The following is a 24,391-nucleotide window of genomic DNA, read 5'->3' on the forward strand; positions in this document are numbered from 1 at the left end:
CACCATGCTGCTGAGGTGGGTGGGCTTGCTGGGGTGGGTAGGTTTGCTGGGATGGGTAGGTTTTCTGAGGTGGGTAGGCTTGCTGAGGTGGGTAGGTTTGTTGTGGAGGAGGTAAAGGTGTGTGGTCCAAATTACACACATGTGATTTGGTGGTTAGCTCACGTTTCCTGGCCTTGCTGAGGAGCTGGATGATGATACCCTCACATAGCTCCCTTTGATCTGGGTAAATTTTTCAGGGCTTATTAGCTGTAAAACTGCCAAACCCTTCAGCACTATCAGATGCTGTGGTGATCACAGAAGTAGCCCTAGTTAGGTAGTCAGCTGTGGCCTCATCCAGGTGGTGGCTCTTCCTGGCCTTTTTTTTGGGAGGATGCAGGGGAGGGATTCTGCACTCCATTGTCTGGCTGCTGGGCCCAGCCTCTTCTTGGCTCAAAAGTTCCTGTGTGTGAAAAAACAACATCATTTTAATTTTTGGTCATCAATCACAAACACTTTTCAGCTCATGATTTTTTTAATTTGGAATGTGTCAAATTAGTAAAGGCTATCAATATGACTCCAGCATTTCTCATTCTTGTCCAAATCCTTTTTGGCCACTATTTGTCTATTGATATGGAACTCACTTTTTTAAGACAACTAATTATTAGGCATATTAGCATCTAATTAACAACATATATATATTTTAGCCAAGCTTTTAAACAATGTTATACCTGGGTCAAGCTGAGCTCCTCCTCTTCTTCATCCTGTGTAGGATCAGGCTTAGTATCGGTGGCCTCAGCTGACGCGGAGGGTAGTGTAGAGAGCGATCTGCATGGTACCGTTTGATCCTTTAAAAAATGGAGGCTGTTAAAATACCAGAGCTTGGGAACATAGACCTCTTCAACTGCTGCTCCAGATTTTTTGGATTCCTCTATCTTCTTTCATTCCCTGTTGTACATGCTTCTGAGGCCACCAATTTTTGTCTTGATCAAACTGTAGATTGCTCTGGGGTACACAGTTTTTGCTAATTCCACCAGTTGCTCAATTGCTGCTATCCTCTTTGTCTTATTACAATAGTCTTTATGTTTGACTTGCCACAGACAAGTGAGCTCCCTGTATTTTTCATTTTTTTTTCCATGAATTTTTTTTATTGAAAATAAAATGAAAATACAGAAGTATCATAGAAATGAACTGACAATGTGTATACATAGCAAACATTTGCAGGAGTAATTAACAGGGTGTACTGGTATTTCACCAACTTTATATGTCTCCACTTTGTATTGGTAGGCCGAGTCTCTCAATGCATCTGTCCTTTATATATTTTTCAGGGCATATAGCTTAAAAACTGCATTTCGGTAAACAGATTAGGTGTATTTTTCTATAAATTGTGTAAGGAATTCATGTGAATTCAAACTTGACTTCATAATTTTGATGTCTGCAACACATAATAAAAAACAAACCATAATGGGTGGCTCATAAGCTGCTCACAATATGGGCCTTTATTTAGGCAGTAGGGATGGGCTGTATGTTCGAGTCGAACATGAGTTTGACTTGAACATTGGCTGTTTGCCCAATAGCAAACCGTTTAGGTTGTTTGTGACAAATTCTAAATCCGCAGAACACCCTATAAAAGCCTATGTGAGAATTCCAAAGTCTTAATTTGAATCAACAATATGCAAGCTATTGTTATAAAAAGTTTTTTGGGACCCAGGAGACATGTATCAAAGAACATTTTCAAAAATTGCTGTTTTTTGGGGGGGCGTGGCTTGCGCGCTGAAGAAGATGGCCGCTTAAGCCTAGAGCTCTCCATAGCCGGCCATTTAACAGCAAAAAACAGGCAGGTATTCTCCTCTAAAAACATACCTAAATACTCTGCAGTACTCCTGGGACAGTAGGGGCAATAATGTCTCTTAAAAGACGACAAGAAAGGGGACCAAAAAAGCTGTCATCATTTACATTTAAACAGAGCGGTGTGCTAACAAAAATCCAAGATGGCGCCGCCAGAGCTGTGAGAAAAAAATAATAAAACTCACACATACCTTTCTGATAGTCATCCACCTGAAATGGATGAGGAATTATCATCCTCATATTCTAATGGCTCCTCTCATCTATCCCCAACATCCCAGGGACCCGCAAAATTGCAGATGAAGCTGGATTCATCTTGTCAGGCAGCTGATACTGTGAACACAGCTCTGCATAGTGATAATGCTATGTCCTCATTACAGACATCTATAGCTGCTTTCCCAACATCAGGTCAGCCAGTACTAGATACCACAATGAAAAAAATGCTTGTGTCATTACAATCATCTATTGTATCTAATCTATCCTCCATGATTCATAAATTCTCTCTTGATATGAAACATATGGATGGTAGACTGCAATACGTTGAAAACAAAATGGAAAAATGCACTGAAACAGTGAATGAGCTAGTGGATGCATGTACAGAACAAAAAGATGATTCCATGTGGGTCAAGATGAAATTGGCAGATCTCAAGGACCGCTCACGTTGAAACAACATTAAAATGAGAGGAATACCAGAGTCAGTTCTACCTATGGACTTACGTAACTATGCAAATACACTATTTTCTACATTATTGCCAGAATTATCGCTGATTGAAATTACAATCGATCGTATTCATAGAATTCCCAAACCAAAACATCTATAAGAATCAATTCCCAGAGATGTTATTCTGCAAATCCATTTCTATCAAGCTAAAGAGCAAATTCTCTCCAAAGCGAGGGAGCTAACATCTCTCCCACCACCATACTCAGATATACAATTATTTGCCGATCTCTCGCAATTTACACTACAAATGAGAAGACAGCTCAAAACTGTAACAAAGGCATTATCTAATCATAAGATCACATACAAATGGAGACATCCAGCCACTATCTTGACCACTTACAACGGGAAACATTTTGCTATATCTACCATTGAAGATGACATACAATTACTCCAAACATGGGGTATTATAGTTGATCTTCCACATAACACCCCTGCCTTGAAGAAAAAACTAATTTATTCCACTTTGGACAAAAACGTGAACAACATAGAATTAGATACAAATTAATTACTCCTGCCTGTTAACTCATATGCATTACTGACATATACAGTCTGGTTTGATGCTCAATACCTTACTAGAACTTCACCGCCTATCTTGGTCAGCATTCCTTTGAGTGGATTACTGCTGACTCTTGGAATATATTTTTTTCATTACTCGCTTATTTTTTTTCTTCTCTCCTTTTTTTTTTCCTCTTGCAATATATATTGCCAAATAACTACTAATAGAGTAATAACTCTTTTTTTCATAGGTTTAAAAAAAAAAAACTACATTGTTGTGTGCATGATTTAATAGTAACTGTGAACTGATCATATAACAAATACTTAGATATTTAGTTTAAGCCTTATAGAAACTAGAGAATATTCTTTGAGGAATATATAGAATTATAGTAACATCTAATTTTGATATATATTAATATGTCTTTCAAAATATTGTTCATAAATGCGAGATTTCAATTTGATTCCAAACAATGATATGGATTTTCCTGCTAAGTCCAAACGCTATGCTTCTCCCCTTGATAAGTTCATAACTTCGAATAACTTATTTGATGTGTGGAGATGTGGACATGCTAATGGAAGGGATTACACATATTTGTCACCACGGAACAAAACCTACTCCAGAATTGACTTATTCTTGACAGATAAATGGCTGCTTGACAAGATTTCATCCTCCCATATACATACGGCCACGTGGTCGGATCACGCTCCCATTAGCATGTCTATAACAACCACATCATCCTATACAAATTCATATATATGGAGAGCTAATAACTATATTCTCCAAAATGAAAATTACTCCACAACACTCCAACATCTTACTGAATTATTTACAATTAATTTGACGTCTATATCTGACCCAATGATATTATGGAATGCTCATAAAGCTGTTATGAGAGGGGTGTTTATGCAATTAGGTTCTAAAGCTAAAAGAAAGAGAACTCAGAGAATGGATGAACTTACTAAGGAGATAGCAAAAGCTGAGGAACACAATAAAAATTATCCTTCTCCTTTCATTAAAACACAAATTTTCCAGTTACGTAATGAATTAAGAACCTTACTTCTAGAGACACATGAGAAATCCTATAAAAAATTCAGAGCTACCACTTATGCAACAGGGAACAAAGCGGGGAAAACAAGGGCATTACGCATTAAAGGTTATCGATCTAAGACTAAAATCCCATTGCTCTACTATCTTCACACTAATGAAAAATTGCTTAAGCCTTCTTCAATAGCTGAAGCATTTAGCTCATATTATAATGATTTATATAACATTAAGAAAGATGGTGATACCCATCAACCTCAGGAGGAGATTGACACCTTTTTGGAGAGTGTCAATCTTCCATCTATTTCCCCACAACAGTTAGCCCTTGTACACACGGTCGGAGATTCCGACGGAATGTGTCCTATCAGACCGTTTTGTCGGATAATCCGACTGTGTGTGGTATGCATCGGACTGTTTCCGTTGGAATATCCGTCGGACCCAATTTTCCAACTTGTTGGAAATATTTTCCGACAAACTGGTCCGATCGGACATACTCCGATCATGTGTAGAGAATTTTGATCGGACAAAGTGCCACGCATGCTCAGATCAAATTCCTACATCAAAGCTATTGGCTACTAGCCTGAACGTAGTCCCGTCGTAACGAAATAACGTCATCACGTTCTGAACGATCGGATTTTCCGACAACTTCGTCCGACCGTGTGTATGCAACAGTTTCGGACACAATCCGTCGGACAAAATCCAACGGATTTGGTTGGCAGAATGTCCGACCGTGTGTACAAGGGCTTAGAATTTCTCAATTCTCCCTTTACTATCCCTGCAATTCTACAAACTATCCTTCCTAACTTGAAATCACCTGGTCCAGATGGCTTTACGGGGGAATATTTTAAAAAATGTCAAAGTATTCTAGCACCTATACTATGTGACATTTATAATTTAGCAGCCAATTCTTCATCATTTCCCAATGAAATACTGAATGCTCTTGTTGTAACTCTTCCAAAGCCAGATAAGGAACCATCTTCACCTAAAAATTTTAGACCAATTTCCTTACTCAATTTAGATGTTAAAATTAATGCGAAAATTATAACCAAAAGACTAGATAATTTGTTACCCTCTCTTGTCCATAGAGATCAATCGGGTTTCACCAAAGGAAGACAAGCATCGGATGCTACTAGAAGAATGATAAATATAATACACCATGTAGAACTCACCAAATCGCCATCCCTGTTTCTGTTGCTTGACGCTGAAAAAGCATTTGATAGAGTTCATTGGGGATACCTGTCATCAGTTCTGACTAAATTTGGCTTAACAGGTCAAATCAACAAAGCAATATTATCCCTGTACTCCGTCCCCTCGGCTCGAGTGTATACCAAGGATTCTTTATCACCTCTATTCCCAATAACAAATGGTACACGACAAGGATGCCCCTTATCCCCCCTAATTTTTAACCTTGTTATCGAACCCCTAGCTGAGAGTATTAGGTCCAACAAAAAGATTTTAGGAGTTACCATTGCTGAACAAGAACATAAAGTCAACCTTTTTGCAGATGATGTTGTTCTTATGATTACAGATCCTGTGAAATCTTTACCGGAAATTCAGGAAACACGAAATATGTTCAGCAAAATTTCTTATTACAGGCTTAACGCGAATAAATCTTGTATATTGAACTTGGGGATGAAAATACTACTAAACATCTTAAATTAAAACTCCCTTATACATGGGCTGAAAGTACAATTAAATATTTGGGTATTCAATTATTAAATTCATCAAAAACACTGTTCCAATATAATTATATTCCACTTCATAATTTTCAAATTTTCTTGGATGGGACGTTTGGCAGCATTTAAAATGCTTCACCTTCCACAATTTTTATACTTTTTTAGAACTCTCCCGATTCCAATTCCATTAAAATGTTTCCAATCCCTTCAGACTCTGTTTTCTAGATTCATCTGGCAGGGTAAGAAATCTAGATGTGCTCATTCAAACTTAGTGAAGAAATGTCAAGCTGGAGGAACAGGGTATGTGGATTTTCAAGATTATTATTTAGCCTCGGTTCTCACACAGTCTGAGGAATGGTTTCTATCTCCTCCATTTACAATATGGGGGAAAATGGAAACTGCTAAGGTCCCAGGAAATAATCTATTAATATGGATTTCTTCCATGGCACTTGGAGCCAAGATGCCTTCTCGCATATCCCCAACAATATTATCAACACTAAAGTCCTGGGTTCGATTTCTGCATCTAACTTCCTCACACCCTCTTCCTACCAAAGTTCAAATTCCGCTAAATACGCTACATAATTTCATGAAGACAACCTCATTTACACCATGGATAGAAAAGGGAATTAAATATCTATCTGATCTACTTGATAATGGGGTGATCAAACTATTTCCTACACTTCAAAATAAATTTAAATTGCCAAATTCAGATTTATTCCTCTACATCCAAACTAAGAATTGCATTTCCAATCTCCCATCATGGACCTATAATGTTCCCCAATCGGCTTGGTCCTTCCTTGACATCCCCATACATCAACAAAAAGGGATCTCCCTTTTCTATAATCTTCTTCAACAAAAAAGTGTGTTGATAAAGACGTGAATGTGAATGCTTTTATTGATAACGGTTAGACCTTTCTACTGTGAACCATTTTCGAATTCCTGGTTTGGATCCATTGATTTTGAAGTGATTACATTTTTGACAACCTTTTTTCTAAAGATTCCACTTAGATTGCACCTTTTAATAACATCATGCGCTGTCAATGCATATAGTCTATAAGTTGAGTGTAGGTGTACCCATCCAGCCGACATCGTCTCCAGGGAGGAGATGGGATGGGTAATTTTTCATCTGCTATCCGGGATTTGTGCATTGAATATAATCTGTATATGCACGTCCTTCAGGATATGTAGTGACAGATTTTTATTAATGGGATTTTTTATTAATGGGATATTGATACTAGGGTATTTTTGTACCCAGCTGAGGGGTTTTAGTATAGTATTCTAGAAAGACCCTTTAGACAGGCCTAGACACTCCTTAGTTCAATGATTAATGGGGGTTTATGATTGATTATAAAATATTATTCCCCTTTCATGGACTGGGGTCAATTATCTTTCCTTGAGGACGTGGTCTTATATAACATGCACTTGATGTAGAAATACACCTTGTCCATAGGGGTAAGAAAAAATCTTCTTCCCCTGGTAATCACAATGTTTGTGACTGGGGTTGTTCAATTCCTCCTTTGGGGTTATGAATCTATTTAACACACATTTTAATGTAGGAACACATTTTTCAATAATTTTTTACATTGGGACAATTTAGATTATGCCCTATGAAGAGAAATGTTTTTTAAACTTTTATTTATTTTTGTAGGATTTTTTGAAATAATTCGATCACTGGTTCTGGATATACACTCCTTATCGATTAGGAAGTGTATGACCGGTGTAAGAATAATGGGTTCTCTGTGTTGGTTTGCGCACAAGGAATCTGCGCGTATGAACACGGACGCCTCTTTTAATTTATTAAATAAAATTGTATTTGTATTCTGTGTATATATTCCCAGGGTAATGTGTAAGTGTAAACTTGCCATTTTCAATTTGGGAAACGGTTCCCTCTCCCCTTTAGAATAGGTGACGATCCAATAAGGGCAGGTGGTTAAGATTGCCCTGTTTCAAGATGGTGGATTGGGAGCTGTAACCAGGAGCTCGGAAATGGGCGGTTACAATTACCAGTGAGTATTTATTGCGGTGGGTCAGCGCGCCGCTCGTACCCCAGGAAGAAGTCACTTTTGACTAAACGACGTAGGGTGAGCGGCGTGCTGACGTCACCGCATTTCCACGTTAACCAGGAAGGGCGGGCAGTGTAAACAGGAAAGAGCCGGCCTGCTCATGTTTTTTGATATATGCTTATACTCTGCTGGAAATTCGTGAGTTGTTACTTTACCTTATTGTATTTTTATTAAAATTTTACGGAGTTATGCTATGGGAGCCTCTCTTTTCTTGTTTTGCTAAATGATTGTGGCGGAACGGGAGACGCTATAAGAAGGGAGCATGAAAGTTGGAGATATCAGCAGAGCCTATTAAGGGGACCAGGAACGTGCTATTTGCAAGCTCGTATCATCATAAACCTTTCTCCTCTGGGTGCACCTGCTACATGCGTGAAGGGTGGTTTTGTAGTCACTGAAAAGGGACTGAGATTCATCATCCTATCCATCTTTCATCTTCTTCGGACTGTTTATATATTTGAAAATTATCGTTTCACTGAACTTTTTTGCACTATTTTGCAACCTTTGAGATTTTTGCAAAAAATAGGAAAGATTATGTCACTTTATAAATCTGGTCTTTTATAAGTTTTAGCGCAGCTGTTTTCTTTAAGTGTTTATAAAGACTACCCCTTTAATTAGATGGGAAGAAGACTTAGGATACACCTATACAGTTGACCAATGGGAAAAAGCTTGTAACACCACATATAAAGCCACATGCTGCTCTACATTATGGGAAGTATCCATTAAATTGACTCAAGGATGGTATCTTACTCCTGAGAAAATATTGAAATTCAACGGCACATTTGACGACAAATGTTGGAGATTGTGCGGGAAAAAAAGGTGATATGTTACATACATTTTGGACATGCCCTAAACTTGGGAAGTATTGGGAACAAATCTTTTAAGTTATGTCTGAAATTACCAAAACATTGTGTCATTCCTCCAAATCCCTCACTGGCTCTATTATCCATTGATCTTGATCGATATCCTATCCAGTTTAGAAATGTGTTTACACATATTTTGCTGTCAGCCAGGATCAGTATAACGAGGAACTGGAAAAATCCTGATCCTCCTTCCATAAAAGAAGTGATAGAATCGACTCAAACTCATTACATTTATGAATCAATTCTAGCTCTTCGGCCTCACAAAAAAGAACATACTCATAAAATATGGCAGCCATGGTTAAAATGGGCTAGTACCCAAAACATTGCACAAGTTCTTTGTTCCTAGATAACTTGAATTAAACAATTACTTACCCCACTCTAATATTTTAATCTTTGTTTTGTATCTATTAAATGACAAGTTACTATTACTGTCCCGAACACAGTTTAGCACCCATAGGGGTGTTCGGGAATATATTTAGGTTCATTATCTTTGAATTACTTGAATTGGCAGTATATAAATATATGAAGATAATATTTATATTACTTTTGTGTATTGCCTCCACAATGGATGTATTAATAACCTCCCGATCGTTACCTTTATTATCCCTATTATAATTGAGATAATTAATATGGTTTTCTTTATATTATATTTTTTATTATTTTTGGATACTATTATCTATGTATCTAAATACTGTAACTGATATGTTATTTAGTCATAATTTCTGTCATTTGTCTTGATAAAAATTTCAACTTTAATAAAAACTATTGATTAAAAAAAACCGGCTGTTTTTTCGGGACCATGTTTGAAAGTGAAACAAGAAAAGTGAAATATTCCTTTACATTTCGTACCTGGGTGTGTGTTGGGGGGGGGGGGGGTGGTTGGGTGTGGATGTCTATAATATGCCTGTAAAGTTGCGCATGTTTCCCATGTTTAAAAACAGTCCGAGAGCAAAATTACATTTCCAAAGTAAAATACAGTCATTTAACAGTATCAGTGGTAGCGCAAAAATTTTACAAATGTGCCTTCCTTTCGTGTCTACTTTCGGCTTGCGTCGGCTTGCATCAGCTTGCGTTCGTCTCCCACCTATTCTGAGCATTACATAGCATCACACGTTCGTGCTTTATACACGGCATATGCGTCAAACCTCCACTCTTGGAGCGTCATGATGTTGGGCCGTGACCATATTACAGATTCTGCAATGCATCGTTAATATTTATTGTTCATGTCCCATTGACTTTATTTGTTTTCTTTATATATGTCTGGACTATTTTAATTATCACATGTCTACATGTCTATAAATTAGATTATTTTTCCATACATGTATTTAGCAAAAGAGAAGTTCAGTGCTTAAAATTTTCGATCGTGTATGGGGTGGAGTCCATCGTATATTCCGATCAGACCTATATACAGACCGTGTGTTAAGCTTGACATACACTATGCATGCGTGAAACTCCACTCGCGTCGCCCACCCCTGACATTCCTTTTCTCTAATATTCCCCACCCCTTCTCTCTTTTGTTGCACAGTCGGAGCAAACATGGCGGAGACACAGATGTTGGCCAATGTGTCATCCAGTGAGGAGGAATCCCGATCTAGGAGGAGGAGATGTCAGGCTACTCTAACGGCCTTTGAAGAAATGGTGGAGATGGTAGATATTTTGCGCAGGGAGGATTACGATGGGAAACATGGCCCATACATGCATCCAAATTTGGTAAAGGACCAAATCATGAGTAGAGTTAAACACTCAGAAGTTTGAGGTGCGACGGTCCAAAGACCAATTAAGGAAGCACTGGTCCGACATTAAACTGAGGGAGCTGGATCAGTATCTCAAAATAAAGAAGGTGCTTCGAAAAAGTAAGTACCTGTCATGTGTTCCTATTATAAATAGTAAATTGCATGCACTTGCACTTGAACAGTTCGTATGTTTGAACCAACGTTGATAGTCAGGAACCACGTTCATAGGGCAATTGTTTACTAATAAATACAATGTCTTTAGCTGATACAGAGTTATGTTTTGGTCATGATAATTTTGTTATATTGAGTGAAGTTTAAAACATTATTGTTTAGCTGTCTTTGAAATTTTAATTAATTGCTAAATAGATTCAGTAGAATGTAAGGAGAGGGCATTCAGCAGCTGAGTTTCCACATCTGGACTCAGGAGCACTAGTGTACGACATCAGAGAAACTTGGTCAAGAAAGGTTAAGTAATTCAGTTTGGTTAAAAGGGAAATGTAATCATGTCTTCAACTTGGATCTCTTCATAAACAGACAATTATACACCACCTCAACGCAATGTTTCACATCTGTGTTCTAAGTATACCTTTTGTTTCATTCTCATAGGGGAGAAAAGACTCAGACAACAAGATCCCAGGGACCCCCAACCTCGCCAGGACCCCCAACCTCAACGGGACCCCCAACCTCACCGGGACCCCCAACCTTGTCAGCCTGAATTGTAAATTAGCCCCAGCAATCCTGAGGATGTAGAGGAAAGAGTGCTGGAGAATGGCGCATGCTCAGAAAGGATTTACACGGCGAAAGGTTGCATTGCTGTGTATTGGACTTCCTATTTCTAGTCCCGTCGTACGTGCTGTACACGTCATCGTGCAAGCTTTCGACGGACTGTTTGTGCATCCGTGTGTGGTCAAATCCATCCATTCGAAAGTAGGACGGACTGTCCGTCGGATTGTATGGCGGACTAAGTAGGCCATACAATCCGCATGTTCACATTCCAATTTTATTGTTTGTATAGTTAATGTTTTTATTATTATTATAGTTCATAGTTATTTAACGTTACGGTTTTAACCACTTTCAGACCGGACCAATTTGCTGGTCAAAGACCAGACCACTTTTTGCGATTCGGCACTGCGTCGCTTTAACTGACAATTGCGCGGTCGTGCGATGTGGCTCCCAAACAAAATTGACGTCCTTTTTTTCCCACAAATAGAGCTTTCTTTTGGTGGTATTTGATCACCCCTGCGGTTTTTATTTTTTGCGCTATAAACAAAAATAGAGCGACAATTTTGAAAAAAACGCATTATTTTTTACTTTTTGTTATAATAAATATCCCCCAAAAATATATAAAAAAACATTTTTTTCCCTCAATTTAGGCCGATATGTATTCTTCTACATATTTATGGTAAAAAAAAATCGCAATAAGCGATTATTGATTGGTTTGCGCAAAAGTTATAGCGTTTACAAAATAGGGATAGTTTTATAGCATTTTTATTAATAATTTTTTATTATTTTTTATTATTATTTTTTTTACTAGTAATGGCGGCGATCTGCGATTTTTATTGTGACTGCGACATTGTTGGGGACCCATCGGACATTTTTGACACATTTTTGGGACCATTGTCATTTATACAGTAATCACTGCTATATAAATGCAGTGATTCCTGTGTAAATGACACTGGCAGTGAAAGGGTTAACCAGTGGGTGGCAGTGTAGGGGTTAAGTGTTCCTAGGGGTGTGTTACTAACTGTGGGGGGGTTGGGCTTTCATTTAGTGTACACTGATCTCTGCTCCAATCACATGGAGCAGAGATCAGTGTCACTAGTTGCTAGGCAGAATGGAAAAATGTTGTTTATACAGCATTTCCTCCATTCAGCCGCTCCGTGAGACGATCGCGGGGATGCCCGCGGCGATCGAGTCCTCGGGTCCCGCGACCGGACTCACGGGGGTCCCGACCAGCGCGGGAGCATCGAATATTGGACGTACATGTACGCCAACATGCCTGCCCGTGCCATTCTGTCGACGTACATCGTCGTGCGCTGGTCGGGAAGTGGTTAAACATGACTATTTAAAAACAAAAAAACAAAAAAAAGAAATAAACAATATATTAATGTTAAAAAAAGTGATCAAAAAGAACATTTAAGACGCACATGTGAATGTGCACAGATTAAAAAAGTTTAACTAAAAACAATGTGTGGCTTCTTATTTCAATGCTCAATACCAGTATATTTGTTAAGTTGTTGTAGTTACATTGACCGTGTACTCTAAAATGTGTGTAGCCGAGATACAGCACAATATAAAAGTTAGCTCAAAGCGAGATTGTCACCTCATGTTGCATATCAGGTTGGTTTAAACTAGTGGCAAAAAGGACAAAGATAATGGCTATTTGCAAACATAAGAAACACAGACAACAGTAGTTGAAATGAAATAGTATTTTATGAATAAGTAAAATATTTACAAATTAGCAAGAACATTTTGCTGCCAAGGCACTGCCCCTCTACCGACAAAGTAGTCCATATATTGTTCACACAAAAGACAGCCATTCTGGGAGCCAAAACCAACAAGCGCACTTTCAATAGCTGGCATCACAGCCTCTTCAGCCGGTTGGGAAAAAGCCTCATCAGTTTTCCCTGAGGCAATGTAGCTGGAAGCATTCCTCCTTAAAAAATTAGTTTATTAGTTTATGGCAGTTAAAAAGATCTGAAATCTACTGGAAAGAATGCCAAAGGCATTTTCAACAACCCTTCAGGCACGAGAGAGGCGATAATTGTAAATCCTTTGTTCTGGGGTTAGGTTCCTCAATGGAAAGGGTTTTAGAATGTGTTCCCCCAAAGAAAAGGCATCATCTGCCACAAACACAAAATTTAGTAACTCAATATTGTCCTAAGCAGGTGGCAAATGTAAGGTCCCCTTCTGCAGCCGATCATACAATTCTGTATGCATCAGCACACCTCCATCAGAGTGACGGCCATTCATCCCAACATCAACGTACAAATAAAAATATTTGGCTGACACCACAGCAAGCAGAACTATGCTGCAAAACCCTTTGTAATTGAAATAATATGATCCTGAGTTTGGCGGTGGGACTATCCTCACATGCTTGCCATCAATGGCACCTCCACAGTTGGGGAAATTCCATAAATTGGCAAACTGGGCCATTGCTGGGTGTTTGAAGGAAACTGTAGCGTCAAACAAAGAAAAAAAATTAATACCTGAGTAAATAAAATTACAACCATATTTGACACAAACATTGTGGGGCAACATAATATTCTAACATTTAAATGTGTATTGAAAATAAAAATGATAAGTTACAATTATATGCTCCCTCACCCCCTCTGGTGGCACATTCTAAAAATCTTAGGAGGGGGGAGTTGAATGGGTAGATGTTTTGGACATGCAAACCTCAACACTTCCATGAGAACTAAATGTATTAAAATGTAAGTTTAATTTGGGCAACCCATCCATCTTTACAAGATTGTCAGGCCAGTGGACAGGTAAGAAGCGGCATAAAACAAAAATAAGAATGCACATTGTCAAAATCTAGACACATTTTGACACACATCGTACAAAATAATAAAAATGTTAATTAATTATGAGTATGGTGGGAGCCATTCATAATGATAAATTAATAACGGAAGTATAATTTGTACATTTTGAAGGTAATCAGGCAGGCCCTTGCACTACATTCTTTTAAGAATTTAGGCAGCAATCTTAACTCAAAAAATAAGGTACACAGTGTATGTTTTTAAGTAAATCTGCAGATAGAGTAGTTGTATTGGTTGACTCTTCATTTTTTACTATTTTTTTGTTGGGGGGGGGGGGGTTCAAAATAAGTGTTTGAAACACAAAAAAGGGACTCTTGCTCTCTGCATGAACTTAAGGGCAGGAATAAGATTGGGACACATTTTAGGCGGTGTTTAGGGTAATGAGTGAAGCATAATAAATACAGTGTTAAGTACTAGGCTAGGTGTGTATGGGCTCAAGGTAGCATGCGGGGAGGTTAGTGAAGGAAAATTTGCATGTAGGCCACAAAAAAGGTTAAAACATGCATGAGGACAAAGAGGACATTCATTCACAGCATATAACAAAAATGGGAAGGATGGAATACAAAAAATATAAAATGAATTAGAAAACATGAATGTGATATTAAAGCAAAAAACTTACACAAATATAGTCCTTCTGCAGGACGTGGATGATGGCACTACATGTCTCAGGAATAATGACTCCCAGAGCCTGGGAAGAGATACCAGTGGTAAGCTTGATATCCTGGAGAGTCCTCCCTGTCGCCAAATAACACAAGGTGACTATGAGCCTTTGCTCTGCTGGAATAGCAGCTCTCATGCAGGTGTCCAGCTTCATGATATAGGGGGACAGCAAGGACAATAGTTGCTGAAAGCAGGAGTCCGTCATCCGGAGATAATTACGAAAATCATTATTCTCCTGCAGCTCACGCAGTAAGGGCATATGGCTAAATTGGTCACGATTAAGTAGCCAAGTTTTGGTCCAAACACTCCTCATCCTACTACTGTGATTATTCCTAGACCGGGCTAAAGTCACAGCAACAACTCCAAGCCCATAAATAGCACGCTCTCTATTAGGACATGGCTAGTTGGCCAAAACGGTCAGAAACGAACACGAAACGCATAGAATGGAAAACCATGAATCAGCACTGACCATACGTCTACTAACTCAAATTTAGCAGAAGGAGCCCGAAGAGTGAAGGGTGACGCCAGAGAAACGTCCTCTTTTGAAGCGTCGTCAGTATGTTCGCGTTTGTTTCTCAAAAAGTCTGATCGTGTGTATGCAATACCAGTTTGTGGACATTGCTCTTTATACAAAAGTCCAAGGGAAAGTTTGTACAAAGTCCGATCGTGTGTATGAGGCTTTAGTGTTTTTTTTTGTTTATTCTTGTCTGTTTTTAATTTCTTTAAATAAATACTACTCTATATGCCTTTAATTTGGCTTTGTTTTCGATGAGCAATTGTTCCACACAGTCCTGCCATCTGCCTGAGCCCTGGTGCATGACAACTTTTCTTGTCGTTGCTACATCAAGAAAACTTCCTTAAAGGCACTGCTCTTGAGGGGTGAACCACAGAGACCTGGTTATAGTCACTGTACCTATTCGCTTTTCACATGATGAGCAGACATCTGGTCAGGGGAGAGCATTAGACTGGTGGTGGTGTACGCTGTGGATGTTTTGTATACAAATACACACACCCGCTTTTATATTATTATTATATTAGATCACATTTATTTTACAACTTTTTCATAAGTACTACACTATATGTATATCTTTTTGATTTTTCCGGAGCCCTTATCCCATTTTAAGTCCTGCCATCTGCTTGCTGTTTTCAGCGTTGGAATACTCTGGTTGCTGTCATCTCCAAGAGGGTCATCTCCTTACAGGGATTGCTCATAAAGCCGCGTACACACGGGCGGACTGTATGGCCTACTTAGTCTGTCGAAACACATTTCAGCGGACAGTCCGCTCGTGTGTGGGCTTCAGCTGACTTTTTCAGCGTGCAGTCTGGCGTACTAAGTATTTCGGATTTTTCGAAATACTGTCCGTCATACTTTGGTTTCAGCAGACAATCCGCTCGTCAGTAGGCTAGTTCGACGGACTAAGAATGGCGCATGCTCAGAAAGGATTTACACGGCGAAAGGTTGCATTGCTGTGTATTGGACTTCCTATTTCTAGTCCCGTCGTACGTGCTGTACACGTCATCGCGCAAGCTTTCGACGGACTGTTTGTGCATCCGTGTGTGGTCAAATCCATCCATTCGAAAGTAGGACGGACTGTCCGTCGGATTGTATGGCGGACTAAGTAGGCCATACAATCCGCCCGTGTGTATGCGGCTTTAGGATTCGTTGGTCTTGGATGATTCTGTTGAGCCCAGTTTGCTGCCTATAATCTGTGCAGCATTGCTTTCAGGTGAGTGCATTTGGATTAAAGGAGGGACATGTTTGTGAATCTCTGTTGAAGAGTCTGAATACGATTTAACACAAATCGCTAAGGATTGTCACTATTTGAACTGTTATCACTAAAGATTATCTGTGGATTATTTTTGTATAGTTTAACACTTAATACACATTGGTTTATTTAACCACTTCAGCTCTGGAAGGTTTTACCTCCTTAATGACCAGGCCATTTTTTGCGATATGGCACTGCGTTATTTTAACAGACAATTATGTGGGTGTGCAATGCTGTACCAAACACGAAAATTGATGTTCTCCCCCCCCCCCCCCCCCCCCACAAATAGAGATTTCTTTTGGTGGTATTTGTTAACCTCTGCTGTTTTTATAATACAATAAAATAAATATCTTCATCAGTTTAGGCCAATATGTATTCTTCTACATATTTTTGATAAAAAAAATAATATCAATAAGCGTATGTAGATTGGTTTGCATAAAATTTGTATCATCTAGCTGTAATATATGTCCTACAAAACATTGAAAACAATACATCAGTAAAATGTCATGTATGTACCTGGATACAGGATAACTGTTATATCTGTTAAAACCAAATAAAAAACTATTTAAATTAAATTTGTATCATCTACAAACTATGGGGTAGATTTATGGACTTTTTTTTATGGTTTTTACTGGTAATGGTGGTGATCAGCCATCAGCTATTTTTAGCGGGATTGCAACGGAAAATTTTACCTTAATTGACACTTTTTGGGGACCAGTGACACCAATACAGTGATCAGTGCTAAAAAAATGCGCTGTCATGGTATAAATGACACTGTCAGGCAAGGGGTTAACATCAGGGACAATCAAAGGGTTAAGTGTTTTCTAACTGTGTGGGGGATGAACTGACAGAACACAGAGATCACTGTCCCTGATTGCTAGGAACAGAATATCTCTATGTACTTCCCTGTCAGAATGGGATCTGCCGTGTTTACATAGGCAGATCCCCATTCTGCCTCTCTGTGGAGTGACCGCAGGTGGTCGGGGGACATTGGGTCCATCGGACCCACAGATTAGCTCCACCTCCATACAGGTATGTTGTTTCATGCAATAGAGCTGCCCTGCTGCAGTATATATGTGGTGGGCGGTCTTGAAGTGGCTAATGTGTACATTTGTACTTTTCCAACACTTTTTTGTTTAGGGGTAACTCACATTTGCTTACTAAGACCTTGCAGGTTCCCTCCAAATTTCCCTCCAAATTTCCCTCCAAATATACAGTATCTACATGCCTAACACACGTCAGGAGTAGGGATGAGCTAAACACCCCCTTCTTCGGTTCGTACCAGAACTTTCGAACGGACCAAAAATTTATGCAAACTTTAGAACCCCATTGAAGTCTATGGGACTCGAACGTTCGAAATAAAAAGTGCTAATTTTAATGGCTAATATGCAAGATATTGTCCTAAAAAGGGTTTGGGGACCTGGCTCCTGCCCCAGGGGACATCGGTCAATGCCTAAAATGTTTTTAAAAACGGCCATTTTTTCGGGAGCACTGATTTTAATGACGATTAAAGTGAAATATTCCTTTAAATATCATGCCTGGGGGGTGTCTATAGCATGCCTGTGAAGTGGCACATGTTTCCCGTGTTTAGAACAGTCCCTGCACAAAATGACATTTAACAGAAAAAAAGTCATTTAAAACTGCTTGCGGTTTTAATGTAATATCTGGTTCCGGCAATATGGATGAAAATCATTGAGAAAAATGGCATAGGTAGCCCCCCCTGCCCATTACCAGCCCCTTTGAGTCTTGTGCAGATATTAAGGGGAAGCCCGTACCCATATTAAAAAAAGGAAAGGCGTGGGGCCCCCAAACCCTATATACTCAGAACAGGAGTATACAGGCGGTGCAAACAAGACAGGGACTGTGTAAGTTTGCTATGTTAAGTAGAATCTGTTTGTAATTTTGAACTGGTACATTTTGAAAGTGTAGCTCCAGTCAAAAAATTTTTAAGCTTTTTTGAAAACATAGGGAAGGGTTATCACCCCTGTATAATTTGTTTTGCTGTCCATCTTTTTTCATCTCACTTCCTGTTGTCTCCTTCCGTTTGCAAGTAGGAGACGTTTGTATGTTGGATGTTTGAAAGTAGGGGCCTGCCCTATATGCTCTGCAGAAATTTGTGCCTAAGGTGTTGGTGTTGCCACAACACTGTAAGCCCTCAAAGTGACTCTTGGTAGGCGCTGGAGAGCCCTGCTATGAACAATTATTGTAATTATATGCCATTGTTGAACAGTGGTAGAAAAATTGGGCCTTTGGTGGTTGTGATGGTGGTAGTGGTGCTGGTGCCACAACACTGTAAGTCCTCACAGTTACTCTCGGTGGGCGCAGAAATGGGCCCTGCTGTGAAATATTATATCAAGAATTGTAATTACATGCCCCTGTTAAACAGGGGCAGAAAAATTGGGCCTTAGGCACTAGGGATGAGCATTCGAGTTCGAGTCGAACTCGTGTTCGACTTGAACATTGCCTGTTCGGTGAACAGTAAGCAATTCGGGGTGTTCGTGGCAAATTCGAAAATCCGGGAACACCCTGTACAAGTCTATGGGAGAAATCTAAAGTGCTAATTTTAAAGGCTAATATGCAAGTTAATGTCCTAAAAAGTGTTTGGGGACCTGGGCCCTGCCTCAGGGGATATGGATCAATGCAAAAAAAAGTTTTAAAAACTGCAGTTTTTTCGGGAGCAGTGATTTCAATAATGATTAAAGTGAAACAATAAAAGTGTAATATTCCTTTAAATTTCGTACCTGGGGGGTGTCTATAGTATGCCTGTGAAGGGGCGCAGGTTCCCTGTGCTTAGAACTGTCCCTGAACAAAGTGTCATTTCTGCAGGAAAAAAAGTATTTTAAAATCACTTGCAGCTATAATGAATTGTCGGCTCCCATAATACAGAGAACACTCATTGAAAGTCATTGATAAAAAATAAAAAAGCATGGGGTTCCCCCAAATTCAATTACCAGGCCCTTCAGGTCTGGTATGGATATTAAGGGGAACCCTGTGTCAAAAAAAATAAAAATCGATGTTTGGGTCCCCATAAAAATTGATACCAGACCCTTTATCCGAGCACGCAACCTGGCAGGCTGCAGGAAAGAGGGGGGACGAGAGAGTGACCCCACCCCTCCTGAACTGTACCAGGCCAAATGCCCTCAACATTGGGAAGATGCTTTGGGGGTCTGTGACTCCTCAAAGCACCATGTCCCCATGTTGATGGGGACAAGGGCCTCATCCCCACAACCCTGGTCGGTGGTTGTGGGGGTCTGCGGGCGGGGGGCTTATCAGAATCTGGAAGCCCCTTTAACAAAGGGACCCCCAGATCCTGCCCCCCATTTGAAATGGTAAGGGGGTACAAAAGTACCCCCTTACCATTTCACAAAGAAAGTGTAAAAAATATATATATTTTTTTATAATCATCTTTTATTTATCTTCTTTAATCATATCAGTTAATTACAACAATCAATTAATACAATACCATATACATTCTTTCCATTTTCTTTATCCCTTTACCCGTGTACATCCCAGAAGAGAAAAAAAAACACAACCCACATTTTAATTATAACAATTCTCTCTTCCTCCCCCCGCTCCCTATTTTATCTCTGTTGAGTACTCTTTCCAACCTTCCCAAATATCATTAAAATCATCTTGTTTATTTCTGATCATATGTAACCATTTCTCAGCTTCCATTATTCTATCTACTTCCTTTTTCCATTCTACTAATGTGGGGCATTTAGTCTGTTTCCATAACCTAGGTATCATTACCTTAGCTGCGTTCAACAGATGTGGTGTGATGCTTCTTTTATAGACTTTACTTGCTAATGGCATCCCGTGGAACAGAAAGTGATCAATCGAAAATTCTATAGGCTTCAGAGTCAGCCTCTTGATCCACGGGGCCACTGCCTCCCAGAATTTTTTAATCTTAGGGCACATCCACCAAATATGGAGATATGTGCCTTTCTGCACACATCCCCTCCAGCATCTTGCATCCGCTTTCAGAAACATCTGTATTAAAAGTGCTGGGGTACGATACCATCTAATTAAAAATGTATATGCCATCTCCTGGGTTTGGGAGCTAATAGAGGAGCCATGTGTTAATTTTATCATCCTTTGTATTTGTACTGTCGTAAACTTCTGCCCAATTTCTCTCTCCCATTCTCTTATATAATAAGGTATTGCCATGTTCATCGTCTTAAGTATCAGTTTATACATCCTAGATAATACATGTTTATCTCTCAGAAGGTGAAAAAAAGGAAAATTGCCCAAAACACTACAAAAATCACCTTGTGGCGCTACAAACAAAACACTGCTAAATATCAGTGTACTACAATGTCCAATACTAAACTACGTGAAAATTATAAACGCATGTGCATAAATACAATACAATAAACATTAAAGTAAATTGTGATTAAATAGCAAACAAAAATCGCATATAAGTGATAAGAATCAAAGAATCGCATAAAAAATAAAGTGAATGAGTGACAAAACATAAATAGAGCAAATAAATAAAACAAAATATTTTCTGCTACAAATGGTGCTCTAATAACGATGTGCAGTCCCAAAGAAATTTGGTCTCAAAAATACGATACTTAATCAGACACACTCAATGTCTAATAAAAAAAAAAAAATATGATGATAGCATTAGTTCAAAAACTCCTTCTCCAGTGAAAGTTCTATAGCAAAGTGTCCATAAAACGCAAAGCCTCCACCGCACCCTAGGTGTTCGTGCCCCCCCTCGTTTAGAACACTCACCAACAGTATTGCCCAGCACTCTCGTGTCGGGCAAAAATCGCTTATAGTGAATACAGATGATAACTGTTTCTCCAGCCAACTCTTGTGACAGACTCCGCGGCAGAGGTTAGTGGGTTAATATCTCAGAGTTACCTCAAGGAGACAAAAGAGACTTCCCATAGTGCAAAATTGCAAAGCTATTTTTAATCTCACTAAAACAATCGATTAAAATCACACTCACATGGATCAAATTAAAAGCAGGCACTTCAAATAGACATTCCACTAATCAATCAGGAGATCCTTCACTCTTAGGCATTGGTGAGCACACTGGAAGCAAGCCAAGTTGATATCAAAAAGCACCGTCTCTATATAAGGTAGCTGTGCGGTACCTGACAGCAGACAACCCAATTTGAAAGCAGCGCCAAATAGTGATATCCAGTCCTTCAACTTGCGTGTTCTCCTTCCTCCGCCTTCTCTCTAACCTTTTACTGTATGTGCTGGTCGCCGTATAGCCACACCCCGACATGTTTCGTCCAATAGGCTTCCTCATGGGTTTTGGGCAATTTTCCTTTTTTTCACCTTCTGAGAGATATATTTAATTATTTAAGTGGCAGCTAGGGAGAGAGGGGGGTTTTTGAGCGCTGTGATGATATACTAGAGGGGAGGCCATTTATAGTGTATCTGGAGTTTTTTATAATACATGTTTAGCCTCAGAATTATTTATACACCATGATTCAAACGTGGTAATCGAGTCCAGTGGCCTCATCATGTTTTTCCTTCTATTAAAAAAATCCATTATTTGGAAATACCTCCAAGTGGCCATTGGAATTTCCCCCATATCGATATCAATTCTGTTATGGGTACCACCACACCCTTTGGGGCTATTCTAGCACATGCGGCCCCTCCCTCTCTATTCCAGCTCCCTAAATTCCTCCCATCTTCCCCTGGACAGAACCAAGGGTATCCTTCTATTGGTGTTAGAGGGGATATCATAGGGGCAAACTTGCCCTGAATATTCAACCTATCCCATATTGATAACGTTGACTTAGTTAATGGTGATGTCCACTCTGATAACCCTCTATTCGCAGTTGGTATCCACGGGGCCCCCTCTAGCTTCCTGCCTGCTATTGTTTTTTCCAAGTTCACCCATATTCTATTTGAGGAATCATGACGCCAATTCATTATTCTTACTAGAGCCACCGCTTTATAATATATATTTATATCTGGTAATCCAAGCCCTCCCTCCAGTTTTGGTCTCCTTAGTGTGTCATATGACACCCTAGGGTGTTTATTCCCCCACACAAAGTTTGTAAGGGCCTTTCTCACTTGCCTAAAAAAGGACTGTGGGAGTGACACAGGTACTGTTGATAATACATAAATAATTCTTGGCAGCACATTCATTTTAATAACATTCACTCTTCCAAACCACGTCAGAGAAAGGCCCTTCCAACTCTGTAGGTCTTTTATTACTTTTTTTAATAGGGGGTCATAATTTAGTTCGTATAATTTTTTTAAATTATGCGTTATATGTATCCCCAAATATACCAATGATTTTGGACTCCAGATAAAGGGGAAATGTGATTGTATATAGGATCACATCTTACTAGGAACATGAATTGGCATCATGAGTGATTTCCCAAAATGTATTTTAAAATTAGACAGATCACCAAATCGGTCCACCTCCTGCATCAACTCTCTTAGTGAGTCCTTAGGGTTGGAGAGATAGAACAGAAGGTCATCCACATATGCGGAGACCTTGTGCTTCACTGCCACAATCCGAATCCCCGTGACTCCCCCATTCCTCCTAATCATTCATAAAAAAGGTTCCAGAACTAAAGCAAACAACATAGGCAAAAGAGGACACCCTTGTCTGGTCCCGTTCTTTATATTAACATACTCCGACAACCCCCCATTCACCTTAATCCTTGCTTTGGGGCTATTATATAATGTCATCACCCATCCCATCATACGCTCTTCCAGCCCCACCTCCCTCAGAACCTCGGACATAAAGACCCAATTAACTCGATCAAACGCCTTTTCGGCGTCCATCGACAATACTACCCTTGGTATTTTATCCGGTCCATTTTGCGCCCAGTGCAAAATGTGTAGGGCTCTGATGGTATTGTCTCTAGTTTCACAACCTTTTATAAATCCTGTCTGGTCCAAATGGGGAGATGGGCCTGTAGTTCGCACAGTGTTGGGGGTCCTTCCCCCCCTTTGGCAATACTGTTATATATGCCAATAGCGCCTCAGGTGGTAAAGGGTTAGATATTTTAATCGCATTAAAGTAGTTACATAGGGGGAGGCTTAAGATTGGCAGGAATCTTTTATAATATGCCTTTGTGAAGCCATCCGGTCCTGGACTCTTCCCTAACGCTAAATTCATTATCACCCTATTTAGTTCTTCTTCCGTCCACACTTTTGAAAAATTCCTTTATTAAAAAAAATAAAAATAAAAAAAGATTCCAGCGGTGGTAATCCACTCTTGCTATCCAGCGACAGATGATTATCTCTCCGGGGGCCAGCGATGGGTGATTTCTCAGTCCAGTGCAGCGAATCCATCCATCCATCTTCTGTCTCCACTGAGAAGACACTGCGGGGATCCCGGCGGCTGACGTTTCTTTTATGACGTGTGGCCCCGCCCCCTATGATGCTAGTCGGGGAAACCGGGCTTCCCCAATGACGTATGGGTGACCCCGCCCCCCTCTGATGTAACGCAGGTTTCCCTTATATCAGAAGGGGGTGGGGTCACCCATACATCATTGGGGAAGCCCAGCTTCGCCCACTAGCATCAAAGAGGGGCAGGGAAAGGTGACGGTTGGCCCTGCCCTCCTCATATAAGAAACATCAGCCACCGGGATCCCCGCAGTGTCTTCTCAGTGGAGACAGAAGATGGATGGATTTGCTGCGCTGGACTGAGAAATCACCCGTCGCTGGATCAGATCAGCCATCGCTGGACGCCCAAGAGATGATCATCTGTCACTGGATAGCAAGAGTGGATTACCACCGCTGTAATCTTTTTTTTATTTTTAATAAAGGAATTTTTCAAAAGTGTGTTTGTCTTATTTAACTATTTTTTACACTTTCTTTGTGAAATGGTAGGGGTCATTTTGTACCCCCTTACCATTTCAAACAGGGGGGGCGGGATCTGGGGGTCCCCTTGTTAAAGGGGGATTCCAGATTCTGATAAGCCCCCCGCCCGCAGACCCCCACAACCACCGGCCAGGGTTGTGGGGATGAGGCCCTTGTCCCTATCAACATGGGGACATGGTGCTTTGAGGGGTCACAGACCCCCA

This window comes from Lithobates pipiens, unplaced genomic scaffold (genome assembly GCF_037356315.1).
Source record: "Lithobates pipiens isolate NorthernLeopardFrog02 unplaced genomic scaffold, aLitPip1_a1.2 Scaffold_13, whole genome shotgun sequence".
Lineage (NCBI taxonomy): Eukaryota > Metazoa > Chordata > Amphibia > Anura > Ranidae > Lithobates > Lithobates pipiens.